The sequence below is a fragment of the Pangasianodon hypophthalmus genome, chromosome 8 (assembly GCF_027358585.1).
Source record: "Pangasianodon hypophthalmus isolate fPanHyp1 chromosome 8, fPanHyp1.pri, whole genome shotgun sequence".
Lineage (NCBI taxonomy): Eukaryota > Metazoa > Chordata > Actinopteri > Siluriformes > Pangasiidae > Pangasianodon > Pangasianodon hypophthalmus.
Window position 1 is genome coordinate 7,059,282 of NC_069717.1, and position 14,537 is coordinate 7,073,818.

Below are 14,537 nucleotides of genomic sequence, written 5' to 3' on the forward strand. Positions count from 1 at the left end.
GCGCTGACTGACAGATGCACTGCGCATGCTCGTGAGCAGAGGGCGCTGTGAGCTCACAGAGCTGGGCTTCAGTGTGCAGTGGTAGTGAAGATGCAGGAACTGCGCGCGCGGCGGTGCAGGAGGCGGTGCGCTTCACAGGGACTGTGTGTCTCTTCAGTACACAGCTCACACAGCTCACACACAGACAGAGTGCGGGAGAAAGCAGTGTGCTGCTGCTCGCTGGAGGAAAACAAACACGTTGTGGACGAGCTCCATCTCTGTGGATTATCACTCAGCCGTGTCCAGAGCTCTGACTGCGACCCCAGCTCGACAAGACACACACATACCCAAGTAAGAATTGCACACATGACATGTAGATCAGTGAGACAGCTCGAGCACACCTGGCCAAGGTGAAGGGCTCGGAGTTATACTGCACATCCTGTAGCTACTGCAAACATGTGTTGTATTTTTACTGAAGAGCACATCCTGGAGGATTTCTGATGGGATATATACGAGCATATGTTCATATTATCAATATCCATGCATGTATCTTACTGATATTCATATTACATACATATTACATATTAATATACCCACTACAACTGCTACTACTGCTACTACTACTACTACTAATGTATGGTGAATGAGATTAGAATCACAATTCTATTTTTATTAATACTCTAAAATTAAAAATTTTCTTGACTATTGCTCTTCTCATATTTTCCGATAATACATATCTACATCTAGTAGATGAAAAGTTGTAGTGCACAAACTTTAGAAAAACAGGACATTTTGGACAAATGTCTTTCTGTGCTTTAGGTGGTGAAACCCTACAGAGATTCATCATACAAATTAACATATTAAAAGTTTAACATACTAAAAGTACACAAGCGTAGTACACTGTACAGCTACAGATTTCACTGGAAACTTAGTGCACTAATGCTCACTTAACCTTCACTACATCTACTATGAAATGTGTGTGTGTGTGTGTGTTTGATTGATTGATTATGATGCTGCTCAGAAGTTTTAGGTCCTAAATAGCATATATGTACTTAATACATCTAGATAGTAGTAGCAACTGTCCAGTATGGAAGTATGAGTAGACGTTATTATGTAATGGGGCGCAAGGTCCGGTTGCCATGGAAACACGCGCGCACAGACACATTGAGGTACCTGTCAGCGTTTTTATTTGGGTTCGGTCAAACCCACCTGACACAGGTAATACAGAATAATGATGACCTGTCTTTTCGGAAATGAGGATAAATATTGACAAGGATTGGACTGAATAATAATGTGGACTGGTTTGGAAATGTCTGTTAAAATGGCATTTATATAGGCATCTGATTGCAGTATATATGCATTCATAAAGAAGGGAATACGCTGTGCATTTCAGGGTACAAAGGTTTGTTCCTACACTCTGAGAAATAAAGGTATAAATCTCTACTTTTCTTTGTCACTGGCGTTTTGTACCTTGTACCTGGGAAAGTGCATGTGGTGCATTTGTAATTAGCTTAGTGGTCCTTAAGGGCCAGTTATGTAAAAATGGTTTTGGAAGGTTTTCAGGTAAAAGATACATACTAAAGGAGCAAATTGATGCCAAGAAATATCCCCTTGATGGTACCACCCGAGTGATGAGAAGAAGTACAATCTGGTACCTTTATTTCTTAGAGTGAACATAGTCTGCCTATTCAAATATTAGGCCAATTGGTTGAATGTTTACAATAAAATCTTGGTTATTTAATGGAGTCATAGTGCTTTTTAATTACACAACATATTAGATTCCAGGCGATATTATTTAAGCCTACATGTTTTTTTTGACTTATTAAGGTTTGGATTAAACCCATTCTGTGAGAAGTGAGCAGTCAAATCAGCTAATAACTATAAGAACTCAATAATAAATATATAATAAATAAGTAACTTTGATAATGTGAGCTGTGATTTTCACAAATGTAACAAATCAATATGGTGATGCTTCACAGACCCCTGGGGCTCCCCAGACCTTATTTTGGGAACTTCTGCCTTAGAGATGCATAATGTACCTGTAGAGAATCTTTTCTCTGGCAGTATATGAGACAATTGAAATGAAATCTGTTTAAGAACTGGGTAAAAAAAATGAAAAATGCTCTGGAGCTTGATAGACAGAAATTATACTTGTTATTGCATAGTAAATTCTAGATTATATTCGAGTGTTTTTTCAGGTCAGAGAACAATTCCATTGTATTATTATATTGTCGTGTGTTTATCATCCACATCATGTTGCAAAAGCTTGTCTTGTGGCACGTGACCCATGCCGTGAGACTGTATCATTGCACTAGCTTTGTACCAAGGGGTTGCTTTGATCACATGATTGTTGCCAACAATTGGAGGAAGACGATCTGTTTGAGTGAGTCCTGAGCATTCTTCATGTGTTTATGCTCAAGTTTGTTTGATTCCTCTGGACAATGTTTAGGAGTAACTCATCTCACTGTGACACTGCGTCTCTGTTTATTCTCCGAGTGCATTAAGCTACTGTCTGTGACAACTTCCCAGAAGCAGGAGCCATCTTCAAAAGCTGTTCAGGGAACTGGGTTCATGTGCTTTAAATATTATAAAGTGTTATGACAAAAAAAAAAGTGTATGATGACACGCTGTCATAAGAGCAAACTGAATACTGACTCTATACTTTTGCAAAAAGTGAGTTTGAACTTGACCTTCTCAAGGTTACTAAGGCAGATGGAGAGTGTTTGGCACAATTTGCTATGAAAACACACTCTCTAATCACAGGCACAAATGAGATTCCTCTGTCATTTTTGATTTTTTTTTTTTTTTTTTTTTGGATTATTTTCTTCATAGTTCCTTTCATAGCACAGAAAATGGAGGTGAGCAGAATCAGCAATAGCTGTGTTCCCTGCACATTTCTGTTGCAGTGTGAGATTCCTTCACTGTCTTCCTGTTGCAGCACACACACTCTCACACACACACACACACACACACACACACACACACACATTACCGGTTTGCAGGCTGATCATCTTGTCCTGCTCAGAGACCAGCCAGTGATCTCTGATATGGTATAAAGGATCAGAACAGGGATAGAAATATCTAGCAGCTCCTAGAGCATGTGTATAAAAGAAAGTAACTGCAGAAGGAAATATGGTGATGGTGCAGTTTATCATATCATATTGTCACATTGAGTACTGAGTTACAGATGTTCTGCATGAGTTACAGATGTTCCGCAAGGATTCTCTGGATAGTTAAAGGAAAGATCCAACCCAAACCTAACCCAAAATGCAGTTCGACTATCTGCTAATAGTGGAATCAGTGGGAATTAATCTATATCTAAAGAGAGTGATGCAGCAGCGCTTTAATCTTTTAGTCTGTCCAGCTCTCTCATCTTTTCATCTGTACGCTCTGCTTCAACTTTCATGCTACTTCCACTGTGAACACTATCACACTTGTCATCTCGTAACTAGCTAAGCCAGTTCTCTGCTGTAATTTTTGTGCAACTGCATTGTATAGCTGCATTGCATTCTGGATCTTTGAGGATAGTGAGTCTTTTCACTATTTCTACATTGGGTTTCACCTTAATCTGATGTTGAACGTCACTGGAAAATGGTGAGTGAGAAAAGATGATCTTGCTCTTTTGTTTTTAGGAGCGAAAAAAAAAACGAAACCTGACAGTCATCCTTTATGTTTGAGATGGTTGAAGATTTTTCTTCTATTAAATTAAATGTCCTTGTAACTGAGCTAACAATGTCCCCTGTGACATCAGAGTTGCACACAGGAATAATAATGAAGATAGAGCACCAACAAACAATTTTGAATCATTAAACACAACACACATTTTAATATAAACATATTTAATGTTTCCTTAAAGTTTTTGAGTCCTCTCATATAGGGTTGTAAGCTTCTTCATATCGTCTATAAGGTGAAGAACCTTTGAGTTAACCTTTCTTATCTACAACTCTACAGAGAAAACATTCATGGAGGTGCGTCATATGGTGCTTGTGAAGTCAGCAGCACTAAACATATCATAAGTGTCAGACCTTCTTGATTAAGAAAAAGATTGCAGGCATTTATAGGGTTTCACTTCCTCACAAACTTCACAAATGGGTGGAGGCCACATGTCATGCAAATCCAGTGTTTGCTCTGTTGGTCTAATACAAATGGCTTAAGGGAACAGTGGAAAGTGCTTAGATTTTCCAGTGAGGTACAACACACTGTCATCCCTGTTCACGTTTTCATGTAGGACTACATCATGATTTGTATTTCATGTCATTACATATACATATGAGAAATTTCTACTTCTGCTTTAGAGAATGATGTATGCATGCAGAAGGGGTTTTGTCGCTATGTAGAGGTGTCATGTTCACACTGTGAGATAATGAGAGCTTAGTGTAGAGAACAGAGAATGAGTTGAGTTTGGTAGGACGGGTTTGTGACACTTTATACAAAGACTCAGAGCTGAGGTCAAAAGCTTCACCTCCACGTTTGTGGGTTCTTAACTCATTCAGTAAGTGAGTGAATGAACACAGTTGAACTCCTGTGGTATGAAAGCTATAGAGCAGGAATTTCACTTCAGCATTAGTTAGAAAAGGTGTGTGACAAGTGACGACTTTGGGTAGGACCTTTTATGGGTTTCCACCTTGCATAATCATACAGCCAAAGGTTAGCGTGGGTTTTTGACTTGGAAAGCATTGGATGCAAATGAGGCTCTTTCCAAGCCTCCAACAGCACCAGACGTTTTCATATTTTCCCTTCATATACAGCCACTCCTATTTGAGATTTGTGTGATTTGTTGACACCATCAGCATACTGTCTGTTTAAATATAAATCTTTTTTATAGGTATACATTGGCTAATGTATTACAGTGTCATATGTTACACCTAAGTAATATATAACTAGTCAGATGACTGAACACATTTTTGTAATCATTTTGAACAGGAAATACATTTCTCTAAGATGTACACAACACAAGAAAGGGGCGTTGTGTGAATTTCATTCTCCTTACCTAATGCGCTTAACTCCATTCCTCGTCCCAGTTGAGCTCCACCATTAACTGAGACTGTTTTGAAGCACGCAGCAGCACAGGGACATTCTTTCATTAGGCGTTAGTCACAACAATTCAGTCAAATTAAGTTGAAAAGATCTTGTGCTTGTTTTTGGTGTCATTAAGCTAAGTCTTTCTAAAAGGAACAGGAAATTAGCTCTAACAATCATTGGGGTATTTGAGATGTTGCTTGATTGGTTGGTGTCTTCCCCATGGTTTGAGCAGAGCAGTGACTTTTCTCAAAGTCAAAAATCCTTCCTACAGCAGGCACAGGCTTATCAAAACTGGACAGTTGATAATTGGCAAAATGTTGCCTGGTCTTATGTTCAACAGTCCAGTTTTGGTGATCCTGTGGTTACTGTAGCCTCAGATTCCTGTTTTTGGCTGAAAAGAGTGGAACCCAATACAATCTTCTGCTGTTGTAGCCTCAAAGTTCGCCTCAAAATTTGACCCTTTATGTGTTTTGAGATACTTTTCCCTCCTGTCAGCTCGAACCAGTCTGGCCATTCTCCTCTGACCTCTCTCATCAACAAGGTATTTCTGTCTGCAGAAGCACTTCTCGCTGGAGGTTTTTTGTTTTTCTTACCACTCTGTGTAAAATCTCAGGAGATCAGCAGTTTCTAAAATTCAAACCAGCTTGCGTGCCACCAATAACCATGCCACAGTCAAAGTCACATTTTGTTTTTTCCCTGTTCTGGGTTTTCATCAGAACATTAACTGATTTTCTTGACCTGTATCTGCATGATGTTATGCGTTGTGCTGCTGCCACATGAGTGTTTAATTTTTTTCCCTCCCTTTTTTCTTTTTTTAGACGTAAAATAAAAATACCACCATCATTTTCTGTTGGTTTTCTTAATTATGGTACTCTCTTAGCAAAACAATTATAAATATATATAATTTTAAAAAGCAAAAAAATAAATACAATGGCATTTTTTGTCATCCCTTATGCACCTTTGATTTAATTATTTTTGATTGTTAAGGTGTTGTGTCGTTTGAGGTGGACATGTCATGTGTTTGATTAGATTTGACTACTGGTCAGACTTATTTGTTTCCTGACGGGTCAGGGTGCGTTGTTCAGTGTCTCTGCCTCCTTCACTGGATCAGCGCCATAATGAAATTATCACCATGTGAGTTTCATTTGACCCATCTTATATAACACATAAAGCCCTTGGCTTCCCGTGTGTATAGTTAGCCCGGGTTTTGGTTTCTTTTGTCCAATCTTTTGCGATGAAGATCTTTTCCTGGATTTTCCCATGATGTTAAAGATGGTAAGTGATTTATTTAAATGTACTGATGGATGACCTGGAGTAAAAAGTGTTGTACCACTGTGTTCTAAAGTTTCTCCTGGAACTATGTATACTTAGAAATATATGCTCTGAGGGATTTTTACAGCCATTTATGGTTATATTCTTCATTTCTGCTGTTTCCCTCTCAAATATTCTGTGTGTTAGTTTGTCAGCCAGTTTCTTTTGGCCATATGTTCCTTTGGGAGGTTTTATTTTTGTTGTTAGGTTTGTCAGCCAGCTGTTCAGTTTCCTGAACAATATTATAGATTGATATGTTGTCTCAGGCTTGTGATAAACCAAGAGAAGAGCTGATTAACACACCGTCCTTTTAATCATTAATGCTTACCTAACAAGTATTTGGTATCATAAGCGCTTTCCAGCATAGTCTAACACATAATTTACAACTCCAAAAACTTAATTAGTGTAGATTAATGTTAGACATAGGGCCAGGTTAGGGTTTGTAAATCATTTTACTAAGTCAATTGTAGGAAATTGAACAAAATTGATTCACACTGGCTTTTTTATGAGATCACGTTTATTATTGCACCTGTCACTCCCTCTTCCCAGTTTGGGTTACACATATCTCCAGTGGTATATCCATTAATACCCACAGTGAAACAACAGGAGTCTATTTGTTATATGAGTGTTTATGTAAAAAATAATAATAATAAAGACCTAGACATCATAAAGCCATCATGACACTATTTGTCAATATATTGAATATCTGAGAGGGTACAGGACTCCAAAGAGTTTAGAAAATGTTACTTCATATGTTCTGGTTTTAACTGTAGGGACTTAAACTTTCAATTTGGTCTATAACATCATCACTTGTTATATAATCGTTGTCATTAGGAGCCCTTAATTCATGCAAAACACTGCCATCTAGATTGAAACAGATTAGATAGAAACTGATTAAAATGCTTTTGATAACAGAAATCCATTTACCTTGTGAGATATAAATTGTGTAAAGAACATCAATCATGTAAATCATGTAAACAGCTTTCTGGTTCTAATAATAAATATGGGTGCTATTGTCCATGTTTCACAGCATCAGTAGAACATAAGAATGCGCATATCTAGGCCGTTTCATCTTTGAGGAAAACAGCCACAATTATGTCCAAAGGTAATATTTCCCAAGTGTCCTAGGGTTTTGGAAATGCTTAAATTTTCACACTCTCCTCTCAAGCACCTGTGGGGAAATTATTATATCATTATATAGTTATTTTGCAGATTCCACTAAGTCATATACCACTTCAGAAAAACACTTGAACTTCAAACTTTGTAGTGGTATGAGTGGTGGGTTTCTTTATCCTGTGCAACAAACATTTATTCTGCAAAGGCAAAGCAAAAAGCTGCTTTTGAACCATTGCATTATTTTGTCTAAACAGAAATTGCACTTTGATCTTGGAGGACTCTTAAGGGTCTGGCTCTGTTTGTTCCAGAACAGTTCCTTCCCGCATTACCTCTGGACATTTTTACATTTTTGCTAGTAGTGTTGGAAAGTAGTTTGTACTGCAGAATGTTTGCCAGAGTGACTGTTTTTGGGTAGGAAGAACAGAAGAATGCCTGTTATTTGTGAGTTGGAGTTCAGAGCAAGTGTGAGGAGGGTTAAGGGGATCAATTGTTTTTTTCCAACCTAATCTCTATGTGCCATATCTGGATCATATGTTCGATTACCACAAACAATCATTTTAATTGTACTAAGAAAAGAAGAGAGAACCTGTTTACCTGAAACACACCTATAATAGACGTTTAAAGGCAGTTGTTGGAGTAGTCAATAAACACAATTTTGTTGAACAACTTCAGTTTTTCTTCACTCGAAGGGATTTATAAATTAAGCTGTAACCGTGTAGAATTTATACTGTCAGAGATGGGTGTGTTTTTTTAAAAGGGAAGAATTTATGGCTCAATTTCTGCCTAAACTGGAAGGAAAGTGTTAATAAAAAGAATGATATTTTTATTGTATTGCTCCAGCATTTGAAATTTGAAAAAAAAAAAAACAAAACTCTAGGACAACTTAGTTGAGACATTTCTAATGTCTGCTTCATTCTAGGATCTTTAATGATAATGAATGGAGTTGAAATTGTGGATTTGAATTTTGTTTTACAAAGTTGAATATTTTAGACATTGACAGACTTAAATTAGTCTTACACCACAGACTTACATTATTATTATCACTAGACTTACATTTTATATGTATTTTGAGTCAGTGGGTTTTGTGTTCTTTTCTTAGTACAGAAAAACGTGTCATTTCTTGTTCATGGTAATAACACATGCTACAGATACAGTTTACATTGCACTTATGCATACATATTGAAAAGCACTGCATATTTCTTAAACATTAAGAACCTAATGAATAATGATTTGTCACAGAATCTTTGGAGACATTGCTCTTGTTTAAAAGTACAAAAAGTGCAATTGTTGTTACCCAGGTTATGATATTTCCAGTGTTGTAAATCTGCTTACTAAAACTATATAAGCCCTGGACCAGTGGTTTTAAAAGTGGGGTTCGTGACACATAGCCAGAGTCCCATCATTTTTTATCAAGTTACATTGGCGGAAATCACAGCCCACCATTTTCCAAGTTATATTTATTATTTATATATATATTTATTATAAGTTCTTTTAGTTATTACCCTGTTTACTGGAATTGAATGGGTTTAATCCAAATCACAAACAGCTCGAAAACATGTAGCCTATAAATAATGTCAGTGTAAACCTAATATGTTCTGTCAGGCAATAGTTCAAGCATAAAAAGCTCTATGGCAATAAAAATTGCCAAAATATTGGCGTACACATTTAAGTAATAGAAGTAAATTCCACTGACACCCTCAATACAGATTTATTTTGTCAACATAACAATATGCCAACTATTCATAATATAGGTTCATTACTTAAATGTGTACAACCAACAAGGGGTTCTTGGCTGCAAAAAAGTTTGAGAACCCCTGCCCTAGAAAACACATCATAGTAAATGTACGACAGTTGATTGTCATGGATTGGTTTTAGGCAAAAATTCAGAGTAATTTATTAAGAGTGAAATGCACCTGAACAAAGACTAGGACTAAGTAACATAAACACAAACTAGACAAGCACAGAATACTCATTAACATGGCTTGGATACGACAATCGAAAACAACAGACGCTAGATAAAGAGTGCTATACAAACGTGACTTAAATACTAGTGCTCATTATCCATAAACGTGGTTCAGGTGTTCGTGATCATGTGACTTGGTGTGTGACATGGACATATGGTGTGCAATGGCTGTTGAGTGCTAGAGTCCCGCGCCGCTATTGGCGTTAACCTGAAATTGATTCTCATCTGGAGACATAATTGCATTTAAAGCCAATATGTACTCAAATAATAAGTCTACTTAATTTATATTACAGTTATGCATACAAATGTTAGAATTTTTTTTACAGTCATCCTTCCTTTCTCACACCTCTGTCCATCTCTGCTTTCTTGCTACTGCAATCCATCCCTGTTGCCTTTGCCTTGAGACTTCTGGCTAGTGCAGTTTGTCCTAATCAGCTGCGTCACGCTGTTCTGTGCATGCAGAATGTGACCCGCCTAGAATAGTAAACAGCGTCTTAGCTTCAACACCCTCTCTTCTCTCTCTCACTCTCTCTCTCTCTGCAGTTCATTCTTCTCATTCCTGTTTATCTCTAATGCCACCTGACCTACACCTTGCCAGCTAATCTGAGGCCACTGGTCCACTCATGAAATGCCTTTTCTGTGCCTCGTAATGGTTTAATAATTGCACATGAGGTGTTCGTAGGCTCCTCCCTGCTGTGTCTCAATAGCCCTTTAGGTCATATTCTGATTAATTCATTTATAACATTTACTAATGATACATTACAATTACACTTTGTAATGTGTAATGTGCTTGCCTGGATTTGTAGGCTGGGTAATATGAAAGTATAATATTTATATTGTGATAAATTATGTCACAATACAGCTTGTCATGTTACCGAAAAACTCGCAAAAATTTCTCTGTCTTGAAGACTTTCCTGTGGAGGATAACATACTGAGCATTAGAAAGCTGACACTGGAGACTCCGTACGTAAATGGTAAATAAATGTCTCTTACAGAAAACCTCAACAATAGAAATGATAATATTAGAACCAGCACACTGATATAAACCTGTGAATTGAATTACAGCCAGTATTGTAACATGATATATTGAATATATCATACATATTGTGTATTGTAGAAATGTCTTCAAGTATGTCTCATGATATAATAGTTTTGTCATATCGCCCACACATAGAGTCATCAATATTTTTTTCATGATATAACAAGGGTTTATTGAATAACATAGACAGGACATTAGCTCAGATTTTTTTGGGGGGAAAATACCCCAAAATAATAAACTGTTTCATATTTTTAATGCCCATAAAACTACTAAAATGGCTTAAGAGCAAATCTTAGCCTTATAAAGAATCCAGAGATCTATGAATATGCATTATAATGCAGATAGAACACCACTATGCCCTCTTTCCATCTTAATCTCACCTTTTCTCCTCACTCCCCTGTTATGCTATGCTATTACCTTTGGCATACCTTTGGAGGATTATTTTTAACCTTATATTGACTCGGAGGTCACAGAATATGTAGATATGCAAGAATGGTCAATTCAGTGATCCACTTTTACCACAGCTTTTACAGATATTGCTTTTTAATACTGTATAAATAAACTGTAGTGCATAGTTAGCCTGCTAGTTAACTGCTAGGAAACTAGCTTGAATTTGGGAAGTTCAATATCTGATTCATAGACGTGCATTATCATACTCTGAATACTTTATTTAACATTAGCCACACTTTAAGCATAGTTTACCATAAAAATTATGATTTTGTTGGTCACTGCTGTAACATCGCTAGCTTAGCATGCAACTTCTGTGGATACAGCTAGCTACTACGCTATCTGCTAATACTTTGCATTATAGATGTAATACGTTCCAGTAACTGCCCATTTTGTGTCATAACAAACTGGATTAGATTCCTGGATTTTTTTTCTAATGCTAATACTTTGTAACATTAGAATCAGCAATTCAGAAGTGGTTAACCATTTAATAATCATGTTTTGAGGTTCAAGGTAGTTTAAGACTTTACGCAAGCATGATCAAACTGAGTCGTGAAACAGGAGACTCTGTTTTTCATATTAAGTCATTTAATAACAAGCTTTAAGAAAATAAACTTTTACAAAGAATGTTAAGCCCTTTTTGTAATCATTGTGTCATTGTACCCAATTATCTTATGAACAAAGAACAAACTGTCCATGTGTGGACTTAATCCTGACAGTCTTAATCCTGCAGCGGAGCTTAAGTCAATTAATGCAGCGTGTTTGTGTTTTAAGAACAATTAATGAGATTAAGAACACATCCCGAAATCTTGTTTCTCATTAATTTGGTGGGAGCGATGGGATATGACCTAATAGATGCAGACATGCTCAGAAAAAGGCACACGCACACACACACACACACACACACACACACACACACACACACTTTTCTTTGTCTTAAGAGAAGGTAGCTTTGTTTGATGCACAAATATTTGGCTGTTCATTAAAATGTCACTGTTGTTAAATATGTCAGGAAATATGACAAACCTTTTATTCATATCAAACAAAGAGGTTCTGATTATCCAGATCTGCCATAATGAGTCCTTAAAGGAAAAATCCACCCGGAATAAAAATATATAATCAATATGTGATCTTCGGTTGTCAAAAGATTCAATTTGCAAGTAAATTCAGAGTTGACTGCAGCAACAACAGTGCAATTACAGTGTCCACCTGTGACATCAGAGCAGCACAAAACCTCTAACTTCTCATAGGAACAATGAAAATATAGCACCAGTCAACAATTTAGCACCAGAACCTTTAAGCACATTACAAATATTTCAGTATGCACCTTGACAAGCACGTAGCATTCCAGTGGAAAATTCCAAAGTCTGCCTCTACAGAGATCGAGTGTTTTGTTGGCAGTACATCCAGTAAGAAAAATCACACCTTAAAAGCGATCATAACATTTTACAACCACTATACACCTCTCATGTGCATAGTGTACTTCCTTTATAGCATGCTAAAATAATTATGCCAACATCATGTGTACTATGGACTCAAATTGAAGCTATACAGCTCCTCAGAGGTCTTGTATTTTGCTGACATTTAGAAGATGCTCTTATGAGACTCATTTATAGTCCCTTGAAGCATGACAGCACTTCCAGAGTAGTTTGAGGTTAAGAACATCACTAAAGGGCACAGAAGCAACGACGAGTGAAAGGGCAGAGAAGCTGACGCCAGCAGGTATTGGCCTGAATTCAAATTCATCCAACTCCAAGCTTAGAGTCAAACCCGTGACTCTTTTGGAATAAATCTGGAAAACATTACACAGCTAGTCGTCCCCGTTCAGGTCACTCGATCATTAGAGCAAATTGAAAATACTACATGTTCAAACACAGCTTTCAGTCTGTTTCTCTCAGTCTTAGTCTGTGTCTCAGGTTTAGTGTTTACAGACACTGCTGCTGAGCAACCACAGCGAAAGCACAGATAGAAAAGTGTTATGATGATAAAGAGCCAAGTGTTCTCAAAAGTCCCCTGCTAGTCTGCGGCATAGCATCGCAAAAATGTAATCCCCAACTAGGAGTCATTGGCAGGTCATGTTTAGTACTGTAACAACAGAGGAATACAAATATCAGTGGTCTTGTGACTGTTCTCCAAAGTGAAAAAACAGCCACCTTTTGATCACAGCACAGATTTCTTTTATGAACAAAATACAGAATTTTAAATACTGGCCAGATCAGACATCTTAGTGATAGATCAGTGCCATTAGATCTTTTAAATTTTTGATATTTCTGCCCAAAAAAACCAAACAAGATATATATTTGAAACATTTTCTTATATATTTAACAGCACAATTACAGTTAATTACAGTTAGATCCACTTTACTATTACGTATACTTCTTTTTAAGTTTTTAAGTTTCCTTCAACATGCCAGTAGCTAAATCAGCGAGTCTACATTGCCCCTAGGTGTGAATGAGTGTGTGAATGTGTGTGTATGGTGCCTTGCGATGAGCTGGCATCCCAATCGGAGTATACTCCCATCTTGCAGCAAGTGTTCCCGGAACATGCTCAGGATCCACCATGACTCTGACCAGGATAAAGAGATTACTGAAGATGAATGAATGAAATCACTTCAATTCAAATGATCAGTCAGTTAGGCTTATAAATATATGCCTAAATACTAACCATAGTAGTTGATCTATAGTAGCTGTCCCTGGACCCCACTTTGAGAATGTGAACATTTTGCAAGCTCAGAGCTTGCTCCAATAGCGTTGTTTACTTCCTCATATGGGCCGTTAACAGTGCTTTCTGCCATAATCAGTTCTTTGTCTGGACCTTTTGTCTTCTCTCAGTTCTTCCACAGCAGGTGCCTTATTTTGAATGCTTGGCTAAAACCTGTGTGTATTTGTTCTGGAGAGTCTGTGGACTGGACTGCAGGGGGGGGAGACGTTGCCTCAGGGTAGGATCAGTGTGAAACAGGATTTTATCATTAGATGTCGCATGGTTTGAGCACATGTTTAGATCCACAGAGACTTAAACTTAAAAGACTTCAAAGACGTGGCATTGTAGTGGTTATTTCCACAAGCACTTGAGCTTCTTGTCTGTTGTTTAGATTTGGCAGATTCATTGTTTGACCTTATGAAGGTTAGAAAAGTGAAAAAAAGAGAAGCACAAATTGTTTTGCGTACAGTTTGGTGTAGTACGTACTGATATTTAATATTGTGTAGCACACCAAGAGCCTCACTGATAAATAGTCCTTGGATTTCCAAGAACAAAAGGACAAAGGACATCTCAACGCTCGGCCTCCTGACTCTTAAAGAATTACAGTAGGTTGATAAGGCAGCATGTTGACGTTAATAAGCGAACAAGAAAATACATTACAGTAGAACCTTGAGAATCTTTTTAGCTTTGTATTTATATTTATTTGGAACGGTTTTAAACAGTTCAAGATAATTAGAAGGACATTAGTGATTGTTTGGTGTGTGTGTGTGTGTGTGGGCATGTTTTTATATCCTGGTGAGGATCATATGTTCGAACAGGTTTGAACTCATGGGGATATTTGGCTGGTCCCCAAGAGGAAACCTGCTTTGCGTATAGACATAACATAAATTAGCTGCATTAATAGCTGTCAATGCAATGCCTGCACAAGGACAGTAAGAAAAACGTGTGTGTGTGTGTGTG

At 37.3% G+C, this 14,537-nt stretch overlaps 1 protein-coding gene across 4 annotated transcripts in view; it reads left to right on the plus strand.

Moving 5' to 3' along the window:
• Positions 1–115: 115 nt before the first annotated feature.
• The window catches only part of pip5k1bb (phosphatidylinositol-4-phosphate 5-kinase, type I, beta b), a 48,812-nt gene continuing 34,390 nt past the window's right edge, over positions 116–14,537 (plus strand). Inside the window, exons 1-2 of one of the 4 annotated variants that reach the window (XM_053236221.1) lie at positions 116–330; positions 10,300–10,365. The gene's annotated coding sequence lies outside the window, so the exon portion shown is untranslated. The remainder of the gene's footprint in view (positions 331–10,299; positions 10,366–14,537) is intronic. The other 3 variants (XM_053236222.1, XM_053236220.1, XM_026928011.3) reach the window with 3 other exon arrangements.